This window comes from Aquarana catesbeiana, linkage group LG01 (genome assembly GCF_042186555.1).
Source record: "Aquarana catesbeiana isolate 2022-GZ linkage group LG01, ASM4218655v1, whole genome shotgun sequence".
NCBI lineage: Eukaryota > Metazoa > Chordata > Amphibia > Anura > Ranidae > Aquarana > Aquarana catesbeiana.
In genome coordinates this window covers 849,188,021-849,210,139 of record NC_133324.1, presented here as the reverse complement: position 1 = coordinate 849,210,139, position 22,119 = coordinate 849,188,021, and positions in this window count along the sequence as shown.

The following is a 22,119-nucleotide window of genomic DNA, read 5'->3' as shown; positions in this document are numbered from 1 at the left end:
ATATATAAGTGAAATAAGGAAATTCTTGTTCAGTTATATATTATCAGGTAATAATAGATTTATTACTTTTTAGGACAAATATGTTCAATAATCCAGAAGTAATGGAAGCTTTTTCTTTCTTTTCTTAAAACAAATATATTATTATCTAACTAGTTCCTAGAATTATGTTTTTGTTTATTCTAATCTGAAGCAATACAACCTCAATTTTATGAGTTAACATATCTAAACAGTTACATATGAATAAAATATGTAATTGTTTACTCTAAAAGGGTTAAAATCCCAAAATAATTCAAACTATCTTCATCAATACCAAAGTTATTAACAGTACCTTTCTAACTGAATTATTTAGCCTAGGGCAAGACTAACCATATACAACCACCCTGGAATAAATAATTTCAACAAAAACTATATTCTGCACTCCAATTAATGAAACATCATTTTGATGTCTTTTGACATAGCACTTCTCTCCTGTAAGCGGAAGATCCGTGTACCCCCATTAGCCCTCCTCATTCTCCCAATCATATTATGTGGGAGTGTGACGAAGGCACTTATTCCCCTGAGAGAGATATTTACTCTCTTTCACGGGTAAATTGTGATTACTTGCAAAAAATAATTTATACAATGTATCATTTAATCTCATATGTTTTTTGTTTACTCTTTACTCCAGAATTCACTGGTTTCTTTTCTATCTATTCATCTCTTCAGTCCACACAGGTTGATCTGAGCAGTCAGCTCTGCATAACAAAAAGTAAGTCAAAACTATTTGATCTATTGCCATGGCACCACTGAATATACTTTCCCTGAATGTTCAGGGAATAAATGTCCCTCAAAAAAGGACCAAAGCCTTCCGTACTTTCCATAACAAGAAGGCTCACATAGTATGCCTCCAAGAAACACACTTCACCAAAGATTCTACTCCAAAATATATTTCTCCTTTTTATCAACAAATTTACACGGCTTCTGCCTGTACCAAGCAAAGGGGAACTCTAATTGCATTTCACCGATCCACACCATTCACCTTATCATCAGAAATTAAAGACCCAGAAGGTAGATACCTGATACTCATGGGTTATATAATGGATACAGCAATCACTGTGATTTCCTACTACGCTCCTAACAAACAACCTACACCATTCCTCTCACATATATTACAAGTGATTAATACACACAAAATAGGAACAGTGATAATGTGTGGGGATTCGAACCAGGTCCTCCTCCCATTTCTAGATAAATCACCTTTTACACCATCCAAAATAACCTCTAGATTACCTTTTTCTCAACTTCTTTCCAAATACAATCTGGTAGATTCATGGAGAGAAAGTAACCCAATGAAAAAGAAATTCACTTATTTCTCGCACCCTCATCAAACCTTCACCAGAATAGATCATATTTTTCTAACAATAGGAATGATACCAGAAATTATTGCATCAGATATAATTCCGATTCCGTGGTCTGACCATAATGCAGTATACACTACCATAGCCTCAGCCATACCAAAAGCGCATGACCCAACGTGGTACTTACCGGACATAATGCTCAAACACCCACTACATCAGATGGCCATTGAACAAGCTTTAAAGGAATACATATCAATTAATAATACAACAGACATCTCCCCAATAACACTGTGGGAAGCTCATAAGCCTGTCTTGCGTGGTACAATACAAAGACAAATGGCACTATTTAAACGGGAACGCAAAAATCTAGCAAAAAAACTAGAACTCAATTTTAATGCAGCCTACATATCATTTCAAGATAATCCATCTCAGAGTACAAAATCTCATCTGGAAAAATCTAGATTGGAATACGATCTATTTCTCACTGAGTCAGTTGATAAATCCCTCAAACGCTCCAAACACAATTTCTACATGAATACAAACAAACCTGGTACATATTTGGCTCGGGCATTAAATTCAACTAACAAATCTTTCAAACCAATACGTTTGAAATTATCAAAAAATGTTTACACTTGTAATCCAGTTAAAATAGTCCATAAATTTCACTCACATCTCGCAACTTTATACAAGACAAACAATGAATTTAATCCTACAGAAGCTGAATCCTTCTTCTCAAAAATAAACTTACCTGAGTTATCTCAGAATCAAAAAAGCAGTTTGGATGAGCCTATAACTATAGATGAAGTTGCTAACGCCATAAAAGACCTAAAACTTAACAAAAGACCAGGCCCAGACGGCTACTCGGCTTTATACTATAAAACATTCTCAGAAATACTCTCTCCCATTCTCACTGAAACTTTTAACAAACTTCTAGATGGACATTCTTTTCGGCAAGAAACACTAATGGCAATTGTTTGTATGATCCCAAAACCCCTTTCTGATGATACTTCCTGTGTGAATTATCGGCCTATCTCTCTGTTAAACCTCGATATTAAATTATTAGCAAAAATAATAGCAAAACGCCTTAATAGCATTATAGGAAAATTAATACATAGAGATCAAGTAGGCTTCATGCCAAATAGACAGGCAGGCGATAATATACGCAGGGCAGTGTTATTGGCACATATTGCTAAAAAACGGAAAATCCCTTTATGTTTTCTATCTCTCGATATTAAGAGGGCATTTGACACAGTATCCTGGCAATATATGCAATATTCATTTCAAAAATGGGGTTTTGGACCCCACTTTTTAACATGGATCAAAGCATTATATAATAAACCCAAAGCCTATATAAAATATGCTGGATACAAATCTGAAGCCTTTAATATCGAAAGAGGTACCCGACAGGGTTGCCCATTATCTCCCTTATTATTTGCCCTTATACTCGAACCCATGGCCCAATACATCAGAACAAACCAAACTATAACTGGCATTGAAGTAGGAGGTATTACACACAAATTATGTATATTTGCAGACGATATATTACTTTTTCTATCATCACCACAGGTCTCTGGTCCTAACTTAATACCAGCTCTTGATGGATTTGCAGCCCTATCCGGCCTTATGATTAATCCTAAGAAATGCCTAGTGCTTAATATTTCACTCACAAACATGGAATTGATCCCGGCTAAGGCTGCACTCCCATTCACATGGGCAGAAAAATCAATCCCATATCTTGGAATTCATTTAACAGCATCTCATTCTGACTTATTCTCAACCAATTATCCTCCTGTATTAAGACAGATCACAAATCTAATAAAACAATGGTCGCAACTTCCTTTATCCTGGATAGGGAAAATTAATGCAATCAAAATGACTATTCTACCCAAATTGCTTTATCTATTCAGAGTCCTCCCTATTCCAATTCCTTCCTATTTTTTGAGAATAGTACAAAAAAGAGCAACTTCGTTTATATGGGGCTCTTCTAAACCACGTATACCTATACACACACTACATCTTCCCAAAAATAAAGGAGGCCTGGGATACCCTAATTTTACTAACTACTGCAGAGCAGCACATTTGGCCAGTCTGTCCAAATACCATGCAAAACAGGAAATCCCATTATGGGTATTTATAGAGGCTTCAGAAAATGACCCTCTATTAATATCAAATTTATTATGGCTTGATCCTAAAGACCGCTTTAAAATTCATAATCCCATAACTAAACACTTCTTATCTCTCTGGGATAAACTAAAAACCAAATATCAGTTACAATCTCCACACAATCCTCTCCTTTCTTTTATCAGAAATCCGGCCTTTTATCCGGCATGGATCTACCCAAATTCTTTTAAAGCTTGGACAACATCAGGCATTCAGACACTAAATGACTTCATAGCATCTAAATCATTCCTTTCATTCCCATCGCTTAGAGAAAAATATGATCTACCAAACTCTGAGATATTTAGATATCTCCAAATCAAAAATTTCTATACACCATTCCTAAAGGGGGATACACCATTATCCCAATTATCCATTTTTGAATCAATCTGTACAAAAGATCCACTTGCTAAAGGTACAATTTCATCACTTTATAATCAATTATATGGAGTAGCAAATCTTAATAGACCCTCTTACGTTCAGAGGTGGGAGGAGGACCTGGGACGAACTTTAGAAGACACGGACTGGTCTAACATATGGCTCACATCTAAGTCATCTTCACCCAACATCTTAGCACTGGAGACAAATTATAAAGTCCTAACTCGCTGGTACCTTGTACCCGCTAGAGTGGCAAAATATTCACCTAATACCTCAGCTCTTTGTTTTCGAGGATGCCCAGAAATAGGCACATATTTACACATATGGTGGACGTGCCCAGTAATCCAAACCTTCTGGAAGGAAGTTTTCGTGATTGCATCTAAAATATTTAAAAAGATAATACAACCAGATCCATATTTAACTTTACTTAATCTAAAACCGGAATGGTTAACACTCTCTCAATTCAAACTTATGATCCAACTAATAACGGCTGCAAAACAAACAGTGGCCAAGGCATGGAAATCTCCTACATTGGTACTAGCAGAAACAATTCACAGAATGAATAATACAATGTCCCATGCTAAGATGGTAGCCATCGATCAAAATCAAATTCCAAAATTTGAAAAACTTTGGCACCCTTGGATAAAACAACAGTTCCTGTCAAATTTCAATGACTCTGTCCTGTTGCCATGGTAACAGATTAAATGACTTACAGAGACACCCATTCTAAGGCTTCAAAGAGAACTAAAAAGAATAATAAACTGACGAGCGGGACAACCTTGTTGACCATACCTCTACCTTTCAACCCTTTTTCTTCTTTCTCTTTCCTTTTCTCCACCTTACGATTAAAGCTCATTATCAGAATTTATTTGACCTATATATACTCTACTTGTAAACAATATGTATAGTAGGTATAAATCATTTAAATACCTACAAAAGTAACTAAGGAAATGATATATATCTTTAATTTAGGTTTACGTGAACCCAATGTTTAATATTTGAAATTTCATGATATTTACCTATATAAACCCTACTGTAAAACAATGAGCTTACTTTATAGATCCTTGTAAACTTACTTTATGTATCTTTATAACATTGTATACTTAATAAACTTCTTTTGACAAGGAAAAGTATGAAGTGAATCCGTTATGAATTGGTTGGAGAGTGTATGCTACTCCTTACTCTAAAACCGAACCTATACCAACCACCCAGCCCCCATGCTAATCAAGTGCAGAGAAGGCACCAGGTGGGTCTAATTACCACCTCAATCAGCCACAGAACCTGTGCAAACAATACATGCTCATCTCCAAATGGATGAGATGGCAACCCCATAGACTGTGAAACCTATGAGCAACGAAGCCTGTAACGAGTGAAATCGGACAATGACTAACAGTGGCTCGGAGGTTTGGATCTACAAATGAAAACATGTTTGTGGGTGGGATGACAAGCAAGGCTGAGGGAACATGTGAATCTACTACACCTGTGCCAAATGATGACAGGACATGACCGAACAACAACTCAGAGGCAGCTAAGAGCGAAAGAGATGCAGGATAGGAAACATAAATCGCAACATTGCGTATGAACGAAAAAGTTCAAACCCTACCTGCAACAGCAAATTAGAACCGCAGATGAACACCACACGTGGAGAAGCTGCAAGACATGTATTCAGACGGACGGACAGACTCATGAACACAAGGTGAGCTGGGAAGAGTCAGCCCAGTGACGTGTAGTATCATGCACTGGAACTGACAAAGAGGAAGGGGAAGTTGTCAGCTTAAATACCCTCCGGGCCCCTCCCATAAACTCAGGCCAGCATACTGGCCTTCTAATATATATATATATATATATATATATATATATATATATATATGGACACTGTCGACATGCCAGAAATAAGGCGGTTGATGGGCAGGTTGCATTCCCTTTGAATGTCAGCCAGCCGAGCACTGGCATTGTATGACCGGCAGAAATGACCACACACTTTTCTGGCCTGCCCGAGGAGATCCTGTAAGCCTGGGTACCTGCTCAAGAATAGGGATGAGCTTCGAGTTCGAGTCGAACTCATGTTCGACTCGAACATCGGCTGTTCGGCGAACTGGGGTGTTCGCGGCAAATTCGAAAGCCGCGGAACACCCTTTAAAAGTCTATGGGAGAAATCAAAAGTGCTAATTTTAAAGGATTATATGCATGGTATTGTCATAAAAAGTGTTTGGGGACCTGGGTCCTGCCCCAGGGGACATGGATCAATGCAAAAATCGTTTTAAAAACGGCCGTTTTTTTGGGAGCAGTGATTTTAATAATGCTTAAAGTGAAACAATAAAAGTGTAATAGTCCTTTAAATTTTGTACCTGGGGGGTGTCTATAGTATGCCTGTAAAGGGGAGCATGTTTCCCGTGTTTAGAACAGTCTGACAGCAAAATGACATTTCAAAGGAAAAAAAGTCATTTAAAACTACACGCGGCTATTAATGAATTTCCGGTCTGACAATACACATAAAAGTTCATTGATAAAAACAGCATGGGAATTCCCCACAGGGGAACCCTGAACCAAAATAAAAAAAAGAAGTGGGGGGTCCCCCTAAATTCCATACCAGGCCCCTCAGGTCTGGTATGGATATTAAAGGGAACCCCAGGCCAAAATTTAAAAAAAAATGGCGTGGGGTCCCCCTCAAAATCTATACCAGACCTGACAGGCCGCTGAAAAAGAGGGGGGGACGAGAGAGCGCCCCCCCTCCTGAACCGTACCAGGCCACATGCCCTCAACATTGGGAGGGTGCTTTGGGGTAGCCCCCCAAAACAGCTTGTCCCCATGTTGATGGGGACAAGGGCCTCATCCCCGCAACCCTTGCCCGGTGGTTGTGGGGGTCTGCGGGCGGGGGGCTTATCGGATTCTGGAAGCCCCCTTTAACAAGGGGGTCCCCAGATCCTGGCCCTCCCCCTTGTGTGAAATGGTAAGGGGGTACAAAAGGATCCCTATCATTTCACAAAAAAACTGTCAAAAATTTCAAAAATGACAAGAGACAGTTTTTGACAATTCCTTTATTTAAATGCTTCTTCTTTCTTCTATCTTCTATCTTCTTTCTTCTATCTTCTATATTCCTTCGGTTTCTTCCTCCATCTTCGTCTTCTTCTGGTTCTTCTGGTTCTTCCTCCGGTGTTCTCATCCGGCATCTTCCTCCGCGGCGTCTTCTTCCCTTCTTCTCCTCAGGCTGCTCTGCATACATGATGGGATGATGGGAGGCTCCTGCGTGTGACGCTTCTCCTCTTCTGATGGTTCTTAAATAATGGGGGCGGGGCCACCCGGTGACCCCGCCCCCTCTGACGCACAGGGACTTGACGGGGACTTTCCTGTGGCATTCCCTGTGATGTCAGAAGGGGGCGGGGTTACGTAACGGGTGAGGGCAACTGTGCTGTGGCAGAATCACCACTAGCATTTTGGAGGCATGGTGGCAGAACAAGCTCCAACAATACTGAACCCTGTCCTGCATTCTTCCCAGCTGCTAGCAGAGTTACCCAGTGCACTGTGAAGGAAAGGTAACATCCCTGCCCATGCCTGCTAGACCATGAGTCAGCGGTAATATACACCTTACTGCTGACTGCCCTGTCCAACGAGACCAAAACATTGCCTTCCACATGCTGGTAGAGAGCCGGAATGGACTTCCATGAAAAGAAATGGCATTTTGGAACCTGCAACTGAGGTTCAGCACATTCCACAAATTCACAAAAGGGGGCAGAGTCTACCAGCTGAAAAGGCAGCAGTGGCAGTGCTAGCAATTTTTTGTTAGCATTCAGATGCTGAGCATGTGGATGGCTTGGACCAAATTTCTTTTTACGTTTTAGCAACTGGGTTAGGGAAATTTGCCTGCTAAAATCATATGGTGGTGTACTGCTAGCAGATTGGCTGCAAGTACTTTGGATACCTATTGCTATATCTTCATTCCTCTCAGTGCAGGTTTTTGAGAGGACTGGAGGTATAGTAGGGTTGGAGATCCCAGATGAGGAGCAAGGAGAAGTCCGCCTTTTTCTTTGATGTGGGTCTTCAAGTGCTGTTGCCAACGTACTTGTTGCCTTATGAGTTTATGTGAAATCTACATTAATAGCTGTAAAATATTGTAATTATGAATATATTTCATTTAGCTTGTATCTATGTAGGGCGGAACATATTATCTTCACAGAAATCTCTGGTAGATCAGACAAGTTGGTGCCTAGGCTTGTGTATACAAACAATGGGATCCAAACCTTATTGTTTCACACATACTTCAAAGGATCCCATGCTGGGATATGCAATGAAAAGAGGCCAACCCATAATCAATACATAACTTCCCGGGAAAATTCAAGTTAATCTCCTGCTCAGAATAGTCACAAGGATTTGCTTAAAAAGGGGCTGACTTATGCAAAGTATAGGGATTGGATATGTAGGCAGTCCTTAACCAGGAATAGGGAAGCTCACCAATCAGAGCCACGTTATGCCAACCAATGAGACATCAGCCTGTAATGATATACACAGACTAGATGGGAGGGAAACACACACTTTTATGGGAGAGCAGCCATCAGAATGGAACCTCGGTGCAAAGGGTAATTATGGGAAAGGTCTGCATTTTACTTGTAACTAAATATGTTTGTAGATTAATGTTTTAAGGAAAATACTCTGTATTCCTTCATGTAATTTTTCTTATTTTAACCTAACCTGTTTTCTTCCTTGGTGTAGACTATAGACAGATGGTTGTGTATTAGATAGACTTTCAACTACTCACCAATAAATGGTGTTATTGTGTTAAAGCTTTCACTCATGGTCAAAGAACTCTCATTTAACCCAAATCATATCTGAGAGATATTAAATCTCAAATATAGTATACGGGAAACAGCATGCATGGGAGGTCGTCATATGTCTGGTCAAGCATGTGATGCCCAAGTGGCTGCTGCTCTGGCCACTGGATCTGCTTCAGACATAGGTTGCAATAAGGTGCGATCTGCTGCACACGTGTCAAAAAAGGCCCACACCAATAAACTTTTCAAAATCAGCTGGGAGTCAGCAGAGCCCTGCACCTGCAGAGCTCTGCGGTGTGATGCAGTAGGGTGGCTGCCCTTAAACTGCCCCCTAGAGGACATCCTGCCTCATTGGAGTTGTACCTCCTCCTCTCTCCTCTCTTCTATCAGGCACCCAAGTACAGTCAGTGACCTCATCATCCCCACCCTCCTCATCACTGGAGCAAACTTAGCACTATGCTGCAGCTGGGGGGAACATGACTGCCTGTTTCTTGTCCTTCTTGGGCACCCCCTCTCTCTAGGCTCACGTTACTCCCTTCCTCAAACTGGGAACCAACATAGGAGCTTTCAAATTGCTGTGCATCCTCCAGCAGCATGTACCCGACACTGATGTCGAATAATGAGGACTCCGTGCATGATGGAGGGGCTACGGAAGGAGTGACTGTGGACAAGGAGCCGGTGGAATAGGCGACTTTGGCAGCTGCATAGGAAGGCAAACTACTCTGAGCCTGGGTGACAGAGGATGAGGAGGATGAAGACAGCTTTGTTATCCATTCCACCAACTCTTCTGCATGTTCTGGCTCAATAACATGGCCATCAGCAGAGAAATAGGACAAGCGTGCCCCACGGCCACCTGCAGAGGATACACCATGTCCACGACCAGCACTGTTGACTGTAGACACAGAGCCTGCTTGCCCTCTTTTAGTGGCCTGTAAGCGTCTGCCTCTCCTTGGTGGCCTTCCGGACATGATGTATATTGTTGTGAAACACCGCACTACACTGTATTGTGTACTGTGTACACCACCAGAAAAGTAGTAGCAACTGCACTATGGCTGCACTGTATTGTGTACTGTGTACATCACCAGAAAAGTAGTAGCAACTGCACTACGGCTGCACTGTATTGTAATTACAATTTTTGATCTAATTTTTCACAGCAGGGCGCGTTCCTGCACCCAACAAGAGTATCTGTGAGGGGTTACAGTGTTGTGGCACCACCACCACCCAAGGCACGATTTTTCAGCCCCTGTTTAACCACTTCAGCCCCAGACCATTTGGCAGCTCAATGACCGTAGGACTTTTTACAATTTGGCACTGCGCTGCTTTAACTGGTAATAGCGCAGTCATGCAATGTTGTACCCAAACAAAATTTGCTTCCTTTTGTTCACACAAATATAGCTTTCTTTTGATGGTATATTATTGCATCTGCGATTTTTATTTTTTGCAATATAAACGGAAAAAGACCGAAAATTTTGAAAAAAAATTATATTTTCTACTTTTTGTTATAGGAAAAATCCAATAAACTCAATTTTAGTCATACATTTAGGCCAAAATGTATTCAGCCACATGTCTTTGGTAAAAAAATGTCAATAAGTGTATATTTATTGGTTTGCGCAAAAGTTATAGAGACTACAACTAGGGTACATTTTCTGGAATTTACGCAGCTTTTAGTTTATGACTGCCTATCTCATTTCTTGAGGTGCTAAAATGGCAGGGCAGTAACCCCTGCCCTCCCCCCCCAAATTACCCCATTTTGCAAAGTAGACAGCCTAAGGAAAATGTTAAGAGGCATGTTGAGCCCATTGAATATTTTATTTTTTGTCCCAAGTGATTGAATAATGACAAAAAAAATTTTTTTTTTTACAAAAAGTTGTCACTAAGTGATATATTGCTCACACATGCCATGGTTATATGTGGAATTGCACCCCAAAATACATTTTTCTGCTACTCCTGAGTATGGGTATACCACATGTGTGGGACTTTTTGGGAGCCTAGCTGCATACGGGGCCCCGAAAACCAAGCACTGCCTTCAGGATTTCTAAGGGCGTAAATTTTTGATTTCACTCCTCACTACCTATCGCAGTTTTGAAGGCCATAAAATGCCAAGATGGCTCAAACCCCCCAAATGACCCCATTTTGGAAAGTAGACACCACAAGCTATTTTCTGAGAGGCATGTTGAGTCCATGGAATATTTTATATTTTGCCACAAGTTGCGGGAAAATTACAATCTTTTTTTTTTTGTTAGTTGTCACTAATATGATATATTGCTGAAACATGCCATGGACATATGTGGAATTACACCCCAAAATACATTCTGCTGCTTCTCCCAAGTATGGGCATACTACATGTGTGGGACTTTTTGGGAGCCTAGCCGCGTAGGGGGCCCCGAAAACCAAGCACCGGCTTCAGGATTTCTAAGGGCGTAAATTTTTGAGTTCACTCCTCACTACCTATTACAGTTATTGGAGCCATTCTGGTCTCTGATCAGCTCTATGGTCAGCTGGTGGAACCACCGGCTGCATTCTCAGGTTCCCTGTTGGGACAGGAGAGCCAGAGAAAACCATGGAAGACAGTGGGAGGGGGACATTCCCTCCCACTGCTTATAAAAGCAGTCTAGAGGTTAATTAGCTGCTAGGATTGCTTTTACATGAAAGCCAACCGCTGGATGAAAAGAATGATACCAAGATGATACCTATACCCACAGGCCTCATTCTGGTATAACCACTCAAAATCCAGCAACATACCAGTACATTGCTGGTCCTTGTTGGGCATATATTGTAATTTTTTTTTTCATGCAGCCTGTGGGCTGAAGGAAAAAAAGAGATTGATCGGTGGGTATGCCCACCATTAGAATACCTCCTGTCATCCACCCACTTCTAATGATGGGCATACATGCACCATTTTGTTTTTAACTGTGGTGGTGAAATCACCTCCTACAGTGCTGGAGTCACGGCTTTATGTAAAGTAAAATTTATGAAAAATAAAACATTTTTTAACGCAACCTGTGCCTAAAATATATATATATGCCGAAGCATGGGGGTATCTCCCCCAAAAGTTAGGAGCAAATCGCTCCTCCACCCCTGCTGCCCCCATGCTTTGGCATATATGCTCTTTTTTTTAACTGTGATGGTGAAACCACCTCTGACAGCGCTGGAGTCAAGGCTTTATGTATCGTGGGAGCAAACGCTGTTGCTGTCAAAATAAATAAATCCTTGCTGCAGTTGAGTGGCATACCTGAAAACAAAAAAAGGTTAACAAAAAGCACAATAAACCATTGCAAAATAGAATACAGTAAAAAAAAGAAGAACAATACAGAGAGAATGGAGAGAGAGAGAGAGAACAATAAAACAACTATTTTTTATTTTTTTATACTTTTATTTTGTATGTAACTGTAACGGTTCGGTTCCAGGTTCGGGTCTCTCAAAATGCGATGGCATCTTGGGAGAACCTGTGAAAGTGTGTCTAGTCTGTGCAATGCTGTACCCTCCGCTAATACTCAACTAGTGTATGGTAGCGTTCAAAACATTCACCAATGCAAAGACCAGGATTGTCAGGACAGGAGGGACAAAAGTAGCAGCTGTCACGCCTATATCCGCGTTTTCTACAGACACGACATTATCTTTGGGGGGCTCGTTGGGTAGGGGTACTCGGGAGGACATACGGAAAATGCCTCTCATGCAGCCGGCTTACTGCATTTGGATTGGTGAAGGTGAGGTGGAGCACCGTCTGGAAACAGAAGGGCTCTGATGATCTCTTCCTGGAATTTAAGGAAGGATCCAGTCCGTCCTGAAGCTCTGTATAGCACATGAGCGTTCAGCAAAGCCAATTGAAATAAGTATACAGACACTTTCTTGTACCAGCATCTGGCCTTATGGGCAACTAGGTACGGCGCCAACAACTGGTCGTTGGAGGTTCACCCCTCCCATATTTTGGTTATATTCGTGGACACAGAGGGGTTTGTCCACAACACCAGTCGCCGTAGGAATTTGGACCGTCGTGTCTGCATGAAGGGAGGAAAGAAGGAAAACATTCTTATTATCCCTCCACTTCACAGCGAGCAAATTATTACACTTCAAGCAGGCTCTCTCCCCCAGCCTAAGACGGGAATCTACAAGCCGCTGGGAAAAGCCACGGCGATTAGATCGCATGGTGCCACATGCTCCAATCTGATGATCAAACAAGTGACTAAAAAGTGGCACGCTCGTGTAATAATTGTCCACATACAAATGGTACCCCTTTCCGAATAAGGGTGACACCAAGTCCCACGCAATCTTGCCAGCGCTCCCTATGTAATCAGGGCAGTTTGTTGGCTCTACATTACTATCTCTTCCCTCATAAACCATAAAACTATATGTATAGCCTGTGGCCCTGTCACAGAGCTTATACATCTTGACCCCGTATCTGGCAAGCTTGCTGGGAAGATACTGTTTAAATGACAAGTGGCCAGAAAACTTAATCAGGGACTCATCATTGCAGACAACTTGATGGGGAGTAAACAAGTCTTCAAAACGTTGGTTAAGTGGTTTACGAGGGGCCAAATTTTGTAGAGCCGATCGTATCCAGGGTCTCCAGGAGGACGACAGAGTTCATTGAAGTGCATGAACCGCAAAATCGGCATATGGTGAATTGGGTCAGTGGACCAATATGACCGCAACTCACTCTTTTTAGTTATGCCAAAGTCGAGGGATAGGCCCAGAAAGGTCTTAGATTCGGAAACCGTAATTGGCTTCCAATCTGGGGCAAGGGAGGACTGGGGATTAGCGTTGATGTATTGACCATCATACAAATTGCTTTGGTCCACAATATAGAACAATGTGGTTGAAAAAGGGGGAAGGAAACCTAATAGGACCTCTCCAATCCGGTCCTACCTTTTTCTAGGAATCTTAGGACTATTGCGGTACCAGAGGGATATAGACCAATTTGTATAAAATCTTTTAGTTTATTAAAGAATAAGACATTAAAATAATCCGTACAAGGATACAATGATAAATGAACACAAACAAATAATGTTTACAGCAATGTTGACTCAGACTTAATAATAGTGCCTATACAGGTGAATAAAGACAAGTTGTTTAGTACTTTCTGGACATAACCTCTACAGTTTTGCGGTCAAGCCGCTTCTTCGGGAGGCGTCTAGTACATTTTCTACAAGATAACAAAAGGGTCAATCAACACCAATATAATGAGTAAACTGTAGAATTGTGTATACAGATATATGCATCATTGACATTGGAGAAAGTAATTATTGTTATTGCACTCACCACCTTTGGCCCACACGGGGCTGAAACGACCTTGAGACGCCCACTGGGGGCGGGCAAGGGGGGCACTTAGGAATTACTATTAAGAAAAATAATAAGTGGGAATAGGTAAGTGGTTGTACATAAAAAGCCGGATGGTGAAAAGGGGCCACCAAGGTGTGTGGGAAGAAAAATGAAAGTGGGAGACAGAAGGACAAAGGGAAGGTAAAGAGGAGGAAGGAAGGGGGAACAAAGGAGAGGGGAGGGGAGAAGGAGGGGGAAGAAAAAGGAGGGGGGGTAGGGGGGGAAAGGGGGAAAAATAAAAGGAAAGAAAGAATAGCAGAGGAGAAGGCGCGGAGAGGGGAGGAATGGGGAAATAAGAAAAGGAATAGGGGAGAAAGGAGGCGCGGAGAGAGGAGGAATGGGGAAGTAAAGGGGGGAAAGGGGGGGAAAGGTTAGGGGGAGGAGAGGGAAAAAGGGGGGAAAAAGGAGAGACAGGGGGAGGGGGGAGAGGGGGGGGGAAGGAGGAAGGGGACAGACAAATAAGAAAGAAAGATGGGAAAAGAGGAAAAAAATGGAGAAACAATCCCACCACCTAGCTGAAGAATCATGCTCTTGTTCATATGATTACCCACCGTTGCTGTAATATAAAAATATGAACCAATTGTTGGCTATCCACATCCAGACTCAGTGATAGGAAGATAGCGACCGCTTAAATCAGGTACTTGTCCCGTTACAAAAGGCCTTAAGGGATAGATAAGTATCATGGTATTAGTATCATACTGCTGAAGATATGCCTTCAGCAGTACAGAGGATGCAGACATTCGCTCCATTGAAATGATAAGAAAGGAGGGGGGAGTTTACAAGGGGTGGGAAACAGCATCAATATGATGTAGTCCCTCCAAGTATAAAGTTGACTTACCGGCGTATAGAGGGGTCGATAGTCTCCTGGAAGTGTGCCTCAGATGCAGACGAGTGCGTCTGCTGTCTTTAAGTGCCCCCTACCCAGAAGTTCGGCAGCGCTCAACCAATCAGCTGCCGCCGTTTCCGGGTCCATCTCCCCCTACTGCGCATGCGTAAGGGAAAAACCAGCGCAGGCGCGTAGCTCTATCGTTAGTGACGCTGACGGCGTCACTCAGGAAAAGCAAAAGTAGGGCTGATGAGGGCCCCGCCCCTTGCCGGGGAGACGCAAGCCCGCCGTAGGGGGAGAATTAACTCCTCACGTCATTGCAAAACAAAGGAAGGCGGGTGCAGATGCATAAGTAAACATTTGTAGTATATACAACTTCATAAAAAGCTGACAAAGGTGCACACGGGAGCCTGTGTACTCACCGAAAAAATCGTGCAATCATTATGTCAGACAAAGGGAGAAAAAATCATAACATTTAATCGGCCTAACAGTGATTACCACTTGTATGCCTGAATAAAATGCTGATAGTATGCCTAGCAATTGTACAACTATCATAGCCAGAATGTACCACAAGGGGAAACAAAAAAACAAATTGACAAAATATGAGACATTCATTCACATATGGTGATGGGCAATTGCCCGGCCACTGCAATTTACAGGAAATGGAGGTAAATTACATACAAAGTAATATCCACAATTGAGCACAAAAATACAAATACAAATGGGCAACAAGGAAAAGGGGAGCTGTGGCAGAGACCGGCGGGAACATCTCGAACTAAGTTATTCAAGAAAGTATTTGTAAGTGTGTGCCTCATTAATACCCGGTGGGGTCAAGGCATTGAGTCGCTCAATCCAGAGCGATTCTCGTTTCAAAATTTGCCGGTCCCAGTCGCCCCCTCTGGGGTCCTCCGGGACTACTTCTAATACAGAAAATCTGATGTAGTCAGGATTAAAGCGATGGTGAATGCCAATATGGCAGCCCACGGTGGTGAGCTTGCCATTAGTAGAGGCATATAAATGGTCCCCCAATCTCTACCGCAGCTCCCTGACAGTTTTATCTACATAGAACATGCTACATGCGCAAGTCATGAGGTAGATGACACCTCATGTACCGCAATGGGCTGAATGCCTGGGAAAAAACACCTCCCCATTTGGAAGTGTAATTTGTTGTCCTTCTTGAATCCAAGGGCAATGTGGACAATTGCCACATTTAAAAGTGCCTCTGGGTTCTCTTGGGCCAGATGAGGGGATTCGATAGTGGCTGTGAGTGAGCCTCTCCCGCAGGGAAGTGGCCCTTCTAAAAACTAAGTCAGGGGTAGGTTTTATATAATTTTTGAGCGTGTGATGGTCAGTCAAGATGTGCCAATGATTTGATAGTATATTCCGTAATTGGTGGTGGTGGGTGGAAAATGTTGTGATGATTTTAGACGTATAAGGTTTTTTAGGGCGTGTGGGGCCGAACAATAATGAATGTCGGTCCAAGGCTGAAGCCCTGTTAAAGGCTTTTCTTAGTGTAGTACGACTATAGCCTCTGGCCAAGAGGCGTGTGCATAGAGCATTGGCTTGTCTGTAGAAATCCCCATCCTCTGTGCAGTTCCTTCTTAGTCTCAGATACTGAGCATAAGGGATGCTGCGAATCAGGGGACGGGGATGAGAGCTGGACGTGTGCAGCAGCGTATTGCCTGCCGAAGGCTTCCAGTATAAGTCTGTGATCAATTGCCCCGTGGAGTTTTTGATGACCTGTACATCTAGAAACGAGATGTTCTGGGTATGGTACGTGAAGGTAAAATGAAGATTGAATTGGTTGGTATTCAATCTGTTGATAAATGTTTTTAAGAGCTGCTCTGTGCCTGTCCAAATGACCAGTAGGTCGTCAATGAATCTATACCAGCCCAGGACATTGTCCAGAAAAGGTTCCATTAATTCATCACTAAATATAGATCGTTCCCAGCCACCCAGGAATACATTTGCATAAAAAGGGGCTCAAGACGTGCCCATTGCAACGCCTTGGGTTTGAAGATAAATCTGGTCCATAAACAGGAAGTAATTTTTGGTGAGAATGAATTCTAATGCCCCATACACACGGTCGGACTTTGTTCGGACATTCCGACAACAAAATCCTAGGATTTTTTCCGATGGATGTTGGCTCAAACTTGTCTTGCATACACACGGTCACACAAAGTTGACGGAAAATCCGATCGTTCTAAACGCGGTGACGTAAAACACGTACGTCGGGACTATAAACGGGGCAGTGGCCAATAGCTTTCATCTCTTTATTTATTCTGAGCATGCGTGGCACTTTGTCCGTCGGATTTGTGTACACACGATCGGAATTTCCGATTTTGTTGTCGGAAAATTTTATAGCCTGCTCTCAAACTTTGTGTGTCGGAAAATCCGATGGAAAATGTGTGATGGAGCCCACACACGGTTGGAATTTCCGACAACAAGGTCCTATCACACATTTTCCGTCGGAAAATCCGACCGTGTGTACGGGGCATAAGAGTTTAACAATAAACATGTTAGTGGGCCAGGTATGGTGATCCTGTTCCATGAGGAAGGAGCCGGCCATCCGGACACCCTGCTCGTGGGGGATGCTTGAGTACAAAGCCTCTACATCAACAGCCACGAGGAGGGCGTCCGGAGGGACCTGGACTCCCTCAATTTGTTTGAGAAGATCCGTGGTGTCACGAATGTACGATGGTAGTCTCAGTACATGAGGTAGTAAAAAGGTGTCAACCAGTTTGCTCGCATTCTCTGTTAATGACCCTTTGCCCGAAACTATAGGTCGGCCTGGGGGTACAGAGAGGTTCTTGTGGGTTTTCGGTAACGCATAAAATGTAGGGGTTCGCGGGTATTGAACATTGATGAATTTATAGGTATCCTCATCGATGAGGCCCTCTAGGAAGGCCCCCCCCGATGAGGGCCCTAAATTCATCAATGGTTTTCTGAATAAATGTATTATCAATGGGAGAGTACCAGTTGGAGTTAGAGAGAATCTTAAGGCACATCGTTTGGTACTGATGATGGGTCATCAACACCAAGTTGCCGCCTTTGTCCGATTGTTTGATAAAAAGGTCGGTATTTTTTTTAAGTTTACTAATTGCCCTAGACTGTTGTTGAGTTAAATTAGAAGGGAGTGTTAACCATTGCTCTTTCTTGAGGGACAAAATACATTCATGTAAGAAGGCCCATACAGAGGGGCATGTCATTAAATCAGGGAATGCTTTGGATTTCGCCTTTAGACTGGATTTAGAATTCAAGTATCGTGAGGAAGTGGCAATATCGCTTTCATTAGAGGGGATAGAATCAGGAGAGCCATTTAAGGCATCCGACTCAACTTCTCCCTCATCGAAAAGTAACATGAGATCCCGCAATGCTCTAGTTTCGGATATAGTAACGTTTTTTGTTTTTTCTGCCAGTTCTTTTTCCAGGTTCGCATGTTTGCGATCCTGGTCAAATATGTAATTGAAGGCTAATTTTCGAGCAAATAAATAGAGATCTTTAATTGTTTCATAGATATCTATTGACTCCGAAGGGCAAAAGCCCAATCCCGATTGGAGAACTTGTTTCTCCTCCGAGGATAGTTGATAAGGTGTTAAATTGATGATGTTAAGGGAATAGGGGTTACCCCCATCTTCTTGTGTGTCTAATTGTGCGACGTGCTTGGAACCGGGGTCTTTTGCACAAATGTGTCCAGATTGCCCTGTCTGGTGGGTTCTGGTGTTGCCTGTACTAAAAAAATGGGTTGTGATAAAAGTGTCTGAATATTGGGTTGTAAAAGTTTAGGTATGATGTTGTGCAGGGTAGGTTGGAGAGATCCATCTTGGGGGGTCTGTCCACCTAGCCTGGGTGTTTGTGGTGTTTTCAATGCTTTACCGTGTTGTTTTCCTTTTTTAGGGTGCTTGGTAGTTGAATTGTCACCTGTGAGGGATCTTTTCCGGGGAATACTGGGTGCTCGTGAGGTAATGGATAGAGTGGTGACCTGTGAGGATAAGGAAGAAATTGATGAATCAGATTCGTACATTCTATTGCTAGAGGGGTATGAGGTTTACGATTGTAACTTCTATTTTTTCTAAATTGTGGTTTGCTGGACCACTTGTACACATATTCTTCTGAAAATGCAAGTTTGTCCTGGAAAAATTTCCTTTGGTTTTTGGGAATGATATCCTTGTTAAGGTTTTCCAATTTGTCTCGTACTTCCTTCCACTTATTTGTGAAGGGGCCGAGTCTTTTATAGTAGGGAATTGGTTAAGTAGTCTATCTATTTCACCGTCTAAGATCACCATGTCTGTTCGATATTGGGAAGAGAGTTTTTGCATAAGCTCTATGCTGCAGTTGGTAAGGATGTCCTCCCATGATTTCCTGAAGTCTGGGGAGGGATCTTTAATTGTTGGGAACATCTGAATTCGGAGTCCCAAGGGACAGACCTTTTCAGTGATGTATGATTGGAAAAATTGGAAAACCTTAACAAGGATATCATTCCCAAAAACCAAAGGAAATTTTTCCAGGACAAACTTGAATTTTCAGAAGGGTATGCGTACAAGTGGTCCGGCAAACCACAATTTAGAAAAAATGGAAGTTACAATCGTAAACCTCATACCCCTCTAGCAACAGACTGTACGGAATCTGATTCATCAATTTCTTCCTTATCCTCACAGGTCACCACTCTATCCACTACCTCACGAGCACCCAGTATTCCCCGGAAAAGGTAACTCACAGGTGACAATTCAACTACCAAGCACCCTAAAAAAGGAAAACAACACGGTAAAGCACTGAAAACACCACAAACATCCAGGCTAGGTGGACAGACCCCGCCAAGATGGATCTCTCCAACCTACCCTGCACAACATCATACCTAAACTTTTACAACCCAATATTCAGACACTTTTATCACAACCCGGTTTTTTAGTACAGGCAACTCCAGAACCCACCAGACAGGGCAATCTGGACACGTTTGTGCAAAAGACCCCGGTTCCAAGCACGTCGCACAATTAGACACACAAGAAGATGGGGGTAACCCCTATTCCCTTAACATCATCAATTTAACACCTTATCAACTATCCTCGGAGGAGGAACAAGTTCTCCAATTGGGATTGGGCTTTTGCCCTTCGGAGTCAATAGATATCTATGAGACAATTAAAGATCTCTATTTATTTGCTCGAAAATTAACCTTCAATTACATATTTGACCAGGATCGCAAATGTGCGAACCTGGAAAAAGAACTGGCAGAAAAAACAAAAAACTTTACTATAGCCGAATCTAGAGCATTGCGGGATCTCATGTTACTTTTCGATGAGGGAGAAGTTGAGTCGGATGCCTTAAATGGCTCTCCTGATTCTATCCCCTCTAATGAAAGTGATATTGCCACTTCCTCACGATACTTGAATTCTAAATCCAGTCTAAAGGCGAAATCCAAAGCATTCCCTGATTTAATGACATGCCCATCTGTATGGGCCTTCTTACACGAATGTATTTTGTCCCTCAAGAAAGAGCAATGGTTAACACTCCCTTCTAATTTAACTCAACAACAGTCTAGGGCAATTAGTAAACTTCAAAAAAATACCGACCTTATTATCAAACAATCGGACAAAGGCGGCAACTTGGTGTTGATGACCCATCATCAGTACCAAACGATGTGCCTTAAGATTCTCTCTAACTCCAACTGGTACTCTCCCATTGATAATACATTTATTCAGAAAACCATTGATGAATTTAGGGCCCTCATCGGGGGGCCTTCCTAGAGGGCCTCATCGATGAGGATACCTGTAAATTCATTAATGTTCAATACCCGCGAACCCCTACGTTTTATGTGTTTCCCGAAAACCCACAAGAACCTCTCTGTACCCCCAGGCCGACATATAGTTTCGGGCAAAGGGTCATTAACAGAGAATGCGAGCAAACTGGTTGACACCTTTTTACTACCTCATGTACTGAGACTACCATCATACATTCGTGACACCACGGATCTTCTCAAACAAATTGAGGGAGTCCAGGTCCCTCCGGACGCCCTCCTCGTGGCTGTTGATGTAGAGGCTTTGTACTCAAGCATCCCCCACAAGCAGGGCGTCCGGATGGCCGGCTCTTTCCTCATGGAACAGGATCACCATACCTGGCCCACTAACATGTTTATTCTTAAACTCTTAGAATTCATTCTCACCAAAAATTACTTCCTGTTTATGGACCAGATTTATCTTCAAACCCAAGGCGTTGCAATGGGCACGTCTTGTGCCCCTTCTTATGCAAATGTATTCCTGGGTGGCTGGGAACGATCTATATTTAGTGATGAATTAATGGAACCTTTTCTGGACAATGTCCTGGGCTGGTATAGATTCATTGACGACCTACTGGTCATTTGGACAGGCACAGAGCAGCTCTTAAAAACATTTATCAACAGATTGAATACCAACCAATTCAATCTTCATTTTACCTTCACGTACCATACCCAGAACATCTCGTTTCTAGATGTACAGGTCATCAAAAACTCCACGGGGCAATTGATTACAGACTTATACCGGAAGCCTTCAGCAGGCAATACGCTGCTGCACGCGTCCAGCTCTCATCCCCGTCCTCTGATTCGCAGCATCCCTTATGCTCAGTATCTGAGACTAAGAAGGAACTGCACAGAGGACGGGGATTTCTACAGACAAGCCAATGCTCTACGCACACGCCTCTTGGCCAGAGGCTATAGTCGTACTACACTAAGAAAAACCTTTAACAGGGCTTCAGCCTTGGACCGACATTCATTATTGTTCGGCCCCACACGCCCTAAAAAACCTTATACGACTAAAATCATCACTAAATTTTCCACCCACCACCACCAATTACGGAATATACTATCAAATCATTGGCACATCTTGACTGACCATCACATGCTCAAAAAATATATAAAACCTACCCCTGACTTTTTTAGTTTTTAGAAGGGCCACTTCCCTGCGGGACAGGCTCACTCACAGCCACTATCGAATCCCCTCATCTGGCCCAAGAGAACCCAGAGGCACTTTTAAATGTGGCAATTGTCCACATTGCCCTTGGATTCAAGAAGGACAACAAATTACACTTCCAAATGGGGAGGTGTTTTTTCCCAGGCATTCAGCCCATTGCGGTACACGAGGTGTCATCTACCTCATGACTTGCGCATGTAGCGCGTTCTATGTAGATAAAACTATCAGGGAGCTGCGGTAGAGATTGGGGACCATTTATATGCCTCTACTAATGGCAAGCTCACCACCGTGGGCCGCCATATTGGCATTCACCATCGCTTTAATCCTGACTACATCAGATTTTCTGTATTAGAAGTAGTCCTGGAGGACCCCAGAGGGGGCGACTGGGACCGGCA